Here is an 8,412-nt window from a genome sequence, read left to right as displayed (position 1 = left end):
CCCCTGGTTTATTACCAGCAGAATGGGCTGTGATTACTGGTCTCTTAACAGCAGAATGGGGTATGCTTCCCGGAGTCTTGTAGCTCAGTGGTTAGCGCACTTGCCTCACAAGCAAGAGACCTGGGTTCGATTCCCGGCAGGGCAAAATGTTGGGCAAATTTGCTTACTTTACACATTTCTGTTTACCTAGCAGTAAGTAGGAACCCGGTTGTTAATTGATTGGCGGATTGCTTTTCCGCGGGTAATAATAAATCCTTCAAAAATAAACATAAATTGGTCACTGCAATCCACGACTGTTTGTGGGACACTGTTGTGTGCAATTGGCTGCCACATTTCACTCACAAAATATACATTTAATTCACTTTACAATATATTCTGTGAAGCGCTCTGAGACATCTTGAAGATGCGATAAGGAGTTATATCAAATGCAAGGATTATTATTGTTATTACTATAAAGGAAGAGTATGTCTCGAGGCAGTACTCACTGTTCTAAAACACATGCTCCAGCTGTAACAGATTGAATTATCTATAAATACACCTATTACCTGTAAGGAGGTCTTTGTTCTCTGAGAACTACCTCCTCAGCTATTAGGCCACTCTAGTAACATAAGTTACAAACTGATTCGCTGCGATGTAGAGCATTTAGTTGAATGGTACTCTAGTTATTATGGGGGAGCCTGCCAATGGCAGAGAGTCACAGCAAGGCAAAGGTGGAAGTGTCCTAGTGTAGAGAAACTTTCTCCCCCAGCACTCTCCCCATCCCAAGGATAGATGTTGCTATGAAAAGAAACCCTGTCAACCTGATGCCAGCCATGTTTGACATTGGATGATGGTGCAATGGAAAGGATTTGATCCTAATCATACCAGAGATCTATCCTTCAACATGATCTAAGTCTTAAGAAGCCAGCTTGAATGATCTAACCTTACTGGTCTATAATAGTTTCAGAATGAGCACCGCTAACCTTATTGCCAAGAACACAAGACTGACATTGTTACTTGTAACCTTAAGACAAATGTCTTAAAATGTAAGAATTTTGAAACAAATCTTTAAATGTGCTTTTAATTTGAAATCTGTTATTCTGCAGCTCTTTTTTTTAAAACCTGTGCAAAGCCAGCTTCCAAATGTCCAAAGTTCTGCACAATGTTAAACTATAAGCCAATAGTCTGAAAGCTGAGATCATGAGCAATTTTAGGCCCTTGGATGTTTGATACAACCAGCGAGGAAGATAATTTTGACAGGTCCAAGTAAGTCACTGGATACTACCACATAGTGATCAGCTTCCTCCCAGACAGGGATTTTATTTTTACAACGCTGATTAAAACCAACCCCTCCAACCCTCATCCCCCCACCCCCCCCCCTCCTCCCCCAAAACACACACACTCACACAAACAAAGCACTAAAGCACATAAAAGCACAGATATTACAAGCAAATCAGTTCCAATATTCAGCTGTAAAGTACGATTATTTTCCATTCGGTGGGCTAGACAAAATATCACTCTTGAGTTTGTTATATTGTGGAGTTATCTGGTCAGACTCACTGTGAAAGTTAAAAACTCAGTTGATGTAGCCTTATGCGTTCCTGGTGTCTGCTTTGTTTCCAATTTCCTCTTTTATTTCCTTGGACTCATGCCCCCTGAGTGTTCCACTGGTCTCATTTCTGAATAGCAATTTCTTTGCTAACCTCAAACTCTATTCTATACTTTGAAGTAGCTCAGCCAACTTGGTTACATGATTTCTAATAATACCCTGTCTTCTCTTGTGAATACTAATGAGAAGTCATTAAAATAGTCAGCTGGGTCTTTTCCATTACTAAAATGTTCTCTTACGTATAAAACGCTTGATGAGTTCTTTAATCCTTTAAAAACCTCAAATATTGCCTGAAAGGGTTATTTATTATTTTCTCAAATACCCACTGATTTATGTTCCTTGTATCTTGAGCCTACATGTCATTTTACCTTTCCACTGGCACAAATACACAGTATTTTAATTATATAAAAATAAAATAACCCTTGCATTTGATATAGCTCTTTTCACTTCTAGACATCTCAAAGCACTTCACAGAATATACTGTAAAGTGAATTAACTGTGTATTTGTGGGCGAAACGCGGCAATTGCGCACGGCAGTGTCTCACAAACAGTTGTGGATTGAGTGACCAATTTATTATTTTTTTTGAAGGATTGTTATCCCCAGAAAAGCAATTCGCCAATTGACTAACAACCGGGTTACTACTTACTGCTCGGTAAACAGAAGCGTGTGGAGTAAGGAAACTTGCCAACATTTTGCCCTGCCTTGAATAGAACTCGGGTCTTTCGCTTGCGAGTTGAGTGCTCTAACCACTGAGCTACAGGACTCCATAGTTCAGATGAATCCTGCCCTCTTTTTATCTCTGCACTTTCTTTCCTCGCAAACTCTCCTGCCCCTTTGACTTGGCTCTTGTCCCCCCAAGGTAAAAATCACCAACATTTCCAATGATCTCCTTCATTACGCACACTCTGAAAGTTGCTTCACATCTCCCCATCTTTTCCTTTCACTCACGATAAAAAATCATCCTACCCTTGTGGATGGATGCCCTCCCCAGCTCCTTCTCAATTGCCATGTCTGCTCAGTAATTGTTTTGCCTCCACTTTTAATACCAGCAACTTGTTTTTCTATTTGTTTAATATTCAACATAATAAAAGTTGTTTTGTTTTAGGGCTCTGTTTATCAGGATACAGCAGGGAGTGCTGTTGCTTTTTTTTTTAACTTTGCAGTCAATGCTAGGGTTTTGCTTGTTGTAGAAAATAGGTTACAAGTAACAATGTCGGTCTTATGGTTCTTGGCAATAAGGTCATCGGAGCTCATGCTGAAACTATTATGGACCAGTAAGGTTAGATCACACAAGCTGGCTTCTGCCAGCCCTGTGCACAACTCTTCAGTCATGTTCCAAGTGGTGTTTCAGCTGTCAGAACCATCACAAAATTCCTTTGTGTGATGATAACACAGCGGAGCAGTACAGAGCAGTCAAACATCTGCTGCAATGAGGCCACCCAAAATGAGAGAAAACTAAAATGCATAAAATTGACAAGTTGAAACTAGTACTTGAAAATGGCGTTCAAAGTAAAATTGTTAATAAATTTAGATACATTTTAGGGTGCTTTTTTGCACCACAAATTAAATTACACAATGTTAGCTAACTCCTTCAATGGCTCCTCTTTCCACACACCGCACAAATGCTTACTCTATGAGAGACTTTGCCCCACCCACTCTATGTCCTGGAGATTGTTCTGATAGATAGTTTCTAAAAACCAAAGGTAATCCTGAAAAAGATTCAGAATAATAATTCAAAGCGTAAAATTGCCAGCCCTGCTGTGTTAGATATCACCGGGGATCATTTTCGCAGTGCAAATAAATACAGTGAAAACGACCAGTTGATGACTGATAACCTCGACCGTTTCACAGTTGCGATTTGGTAAACTGAAGTCTACTAATATGTTCGATGAAAAGTGATTCATTCAAATCAAAAAAGCATAAAAACACATAAAATAAGAAAAAGCATTCAGTCGTTAGCGCACTGTGTGATTAAGATTCATGTAAGGCTGACTCATAAAGACTGCATAAATTAATTAATTATGCAGTAGTCTCTCTTTCTCTTTCTTCCCTCCTCTACCCATTGCCCAATTATATATAAAGCATTTGTTTGTGTGTGTGGAAACATTTCCTGTTTGACTTTTGCTGTGCATATTGGGAATTGGCTTGCGAGTGCCTGAAAGTATTCACTTTAGAAGCCCTGTCTCTGAGGTCAATTTAAATTCAAGTCACAGAGGTAAAGAGGCAGCATAATATCTGCCGCATTGCCCAGTCCTACAGAAGTAACCTGTAACTATTTGGAGAATGTGGAACTCCTGCGTAAGTTTCATGGTGAACCGCAAAAGGCTGGAATTTGTTTTCACCCTGTACATATAAGTGAAAATTCTACCCCTAATCTCTGTAGATTTCATAGCAAAAAGTGAAATTACAGCTTTATTGAATAAAGTGCCAAAAAATTGATGTCCTATTTAATAATAATAATACTATTTAAAATAGTGCTTGGAACCAATTATTGACAATTAGAAGCATTACCCTCAATAAGAATGCAACTTAAAATGCATTCCGTTCTCCCGTTATTTCATTGAAAACTATTAAAAGCATTTGCAGCCTAACTGTCAAGTGCAGATGACACATGAAATAATAATAATAATCCTTGCATTTGATATAGCGCTTTTCACGTCAGGAGGACGTCCCAAAGCGCTTCACAGAATATACTGTAAAGTGAATTGACTGTATATTTGTGGGCGAAAGCGGCAGCCAATTGCGCACAGCAATGTCCCACAAACAGTCGTGGATTGAAAATGACCAATTTATTATTGTTTTTGGTTTTGGAGGGATTATTATTAGGCTCTGTGTGGAGTAAGGAAACTTGCCCAAGGTTTCTGCCTGGAATTGAACTCAGGTCTCTCACTTGCAAAGCGAGTGCTCTAACCACTGAGCTACAGGACTCCACAAATTAGCACAAAGCACAAAGCTGGTTTTAAATTCACCAATATAATTTTATCAATAAAAGGCATAAAGCTAACACTACAGATCATTTGAAGTTTGGTGGACTGACCCCGTTAATCAGTTTGATTATTATTGAAAAGGATGAGGGATTTTCAAAATTGTCAACTTAACCCTTTCGCAGACAGAAACTGATGAACAGGCTTGAAGCAATACAACAACAACAACTTGCATTTATATAGCACCTTTCATGCAGGGTAGTTTCCCAGAGCATTTTGGAAAGTTGGATAATTTAACCTAGAATTTTAATTGAAATTTCAATTTGCACATGACTTGTTAACTATAGGTGGAATGTGTGAATTGACTGGGTATAATTTAATACTGATTTAAATAGACTTGAGTGCAATAATGGAAGGAACAGGAGGAACAGGAAAGAAAGGTTGAAACTTCACCTGGATATAGATTGATTCTATTTTCTTAGTGTTCAGTGCTTGGAAAATTCTTGAAAGAAGTCTTAGATTTTAAGCTTTTTCATCATTTCTTTTAAGAACTGCAAAAAAACGAAGTCAAAGTTGAATCTGAATCTTCAAAAATTTGCCCACTCTGAAATGCTTAGAAACTGTATTAAGTCTAAACCCAGGGCTAATCTCTCCCCCAACAGTTTCTTAGGTTGGAATTCCTCACAGAGCAAGAGTTTGTGATCTCAGGCTCAACACTGAAAGAGGAACCCAGACCAAATTCCCCATGGAGAGAAAATCACAGAGTGTGCTACACCATGCCTCCCTCACACAACTTCACACTGCTGCCTCTAAACCGTAGTAGCATTGGTGATCGGGGGTAGTTTGCTGTCTGTGTTAGCTGGTGTAAGTGGGGGTAGGGAGCTGGAGACCTAAAAGATGGGGATAATAAAATATACTGTAAATCTGGCCATGGGCGTGACCCTCCCTTCCCTGATTCTATCAATGATTAGGCCTGAAACAGGCTCACACTTCAATATTGCAATTTCAGACCACCTATAGGACTTGCAATTAGCAGAATGTTATGTTATACCTGTGATCCCTAACTCTTCAGTTATCGATTGTCTTGGTAAGGATAGGTAAGGATATTGTCTTGGTAGACACCAATTTACACTTATTCAGCACCTTTCACATTGGGAGAATGTCTCAAATAACACCACAAATGACTGTGCAGGGCATGAGAAGCAGCCGTTAGAGTAGACAAAGTTGTGATGCTGACACAGATAGCAGTGAAGAGCCTTGTAGGTGAATAATAATCATAATAATAATGCTTGCGTTTGATGTAGCGCCTTACTGTATTTTTGAGACATCTGAAAGTGCTTCATAGAATATACTGTAAAGTGAATTGACTGTATATTTTGCGGACGAAACGCAGCAGCCAACGGAAGGAACAGGAGGAACAGGACAGAAAGGTTGAAATTTCATCTGGGTATAGATTGATTCTATGGAATGGCGAGGAGTGTCAAAGGCAGCAGAGAGATTGAGATGGACAAAGAGGCACACACCCCCTCCTCAGTTTGTAATATATTCTATTTAAGACTGAAGGAGACAAACTGGAATTGAATCCCCTCAATTCTTCCCTCCTCCTAACACAGCCCTCCCCCAGCCATTCAACAATCTTACTGAAGAACATATGTATTTTGTTCAAGGTGTAACATGGAAAATACAATCAATAGCTTATTAGTGGAAAATTGGACCCACATGTTTGCATTTATTTATGGCTTAGTGACCTTACATTTGTACATTTTCTAAAGACAGAAGGTTCTTTGATCTCACAGGATTATGTGTAAATGCAGGAGGGATACTTTAATACCATGGCACATTATTGGATTCTGTATGTGATGCAACACAGCGTTCAGTATCCCAGAAGGGATTGTGTGTCAGTGCTTTGATGTTATTGATGGAGTAGGAAACTCAGACTGTATTGGTGTGCTGACTGTATACCAGCTAATGTATCGATTGAAGACATCCTCATTCAATAAAAGAATTGCATTTTTATAGCTCCTTATCTCATTGAGACATCTGCCAAGATATACTTCTATCAAACTAATAATATTAATAAACCTTGCATTTGATATATCGCTTTATCACATCTTCAAGCCTTCTCAAAGCGCTTCACAGAATATACTGTAAAATGAATTTTGTGGGCAAAACGGTGCAGCCAATTGCACACAGCAGTGTCCCACAAACACTCGTGGATTGAGTGACCAAATTATCATTTCTTTTTTTTTGAAGGGATTGATTTAATAATTTAATTTATTATTTTTATTTATTTATTTTTTAATTAATTTATTTTTTAAATTTATTTTATTGATTCGTGGCAGCCAATTATTTAATAATTTAATTTAAATTAATAAATAACATTATTATGTATTTATTAATTCATTTGATAACACTGGAAAAGCGATCCTCAAAAATGACCAACATTTCGCCCTGCCGGTGATCAAACCCAGTCTCTTGCTCTAACCACTGAGCGACAGCTATTCTGAACAGGAAATAAGCAAGGACAGCCCTGGGGAAACTCTCCTGCCAACCATCCATCCATGGCAGGAGATACCAGGTGGTGCCTTCCTTCTGGTTTCTCACTGAGTTTCCCCACTCCAACATGGTTCCCAGAAGAAATATAGCGGAATGGAAGAACTAAACTTGTACCTCACCCATCATGGTCCAGTGTATTGGTACTGCACTAACAATATCCCTTTCCCTCCACTATTGCATTATTCTAAAATAAGTTTTAAATGTTCATTTGTCAGATTCTTGATGGTTGATTCAGAACATTAGTGACTTTACCACCAACCACAGAATATTTTGACATTCCACTCCTGTAATAAAGGAACTGGGAAGGTTACTGACGTATTTTTCAATTAGCACATTATTTGGGTGCATTGCTCTCTCATTAATAGGGAGTTTTGCAACAAAACAAGAGATGTATTTTGTGCCTCACATAACTCTCATTCCTCGTACAGTAAAGTGGCTTTACTCTGTTAGTCCTCCAGCTGTCTTGTCTGTTCTTGCACAATGCACCGAATCATGGCCAAAGAAGTGACGTGTATCCCTTTCATTTTACTTTGCTTTCGTCTAATATTCATTCCACGATAACAAATAAACATGCCTTTCTTTAGCCAGCCCTGCAGCTCCTTACAGTTTGTTTGAGTTGCTAAGTAATGTACAGTATGTTCAAAAGCAGAATCCAACATTCTGCTGGACCCTTGCAGTCAAATATACAACCATGTGCATTCATGCATTTAATTTGCATCAAAATAATTCAGTCCATTATAGGAATCTGCCCCATATCAGGAAATGTTTAGGAAAATTAACTGAGATTTGCAAAGATAAGTATATAAGTGAGACAGATGAACAGTATGATTCTGAACAGCTCTGACTAAAGATTTGCCAACAAAAATTTTGAACCTATAAAGTGGACAGATTTTCTAGAAATGACTTTGATTTACATGTTGAGAACAGGGTGAAATGCCACAGAATTATGGTGTTTAAAGATAGATTGCATTTCTTTGGAGTAAATGCAGGCTTGATGGGTTCATGCATAGCACAATTTCAGAAAAGACTATACTATGCTGGGAACACTGTAGGGTGGATTTTTGGAAGGATCAGTTTAAAGGGGCCAAAGGGCCTTCTTTATCTGAACCAAACTTGGGAACTTGTGAGATTGCCTTTTCTCATTCCAAGCATTCTTACATTCATAAATATCACCCAGTTTACTGTTTGCAAAAATGTAAATTTAAAAGCCACCATAATTTTTGTCAATATTTTAATGCGTACTTCAGAACATAAAGAAAATCTTAAGACTGTATTTAATGTTGGATAATTTGCAAAATGTAAATTGTTTCCTTGTGGATGGCCACAATACAATTAAGTTTGGC

This window comes from Callorhinchus milii, unplaced genomic scaffold (genome assembly GCF_018977255.1).
Source record: "Callorhinchus milii isolate IMCB2004 unplaced genomic scaffold, IMCB_Cmil_1.0 Scaffold3, whole genome shotgun sequence".
Lineage (NCBI taxonomy): Eukaryota > Metazoa > Chordata > Chondrichthyes > Chimaeriformes > Callorhinchidae > Callorhinchus > Callorhinchus milii.
The sequence above is the reverse complement of the archived record's forward strand: the minus strand, read 5'-3'. Positions refer to the sequence as shown.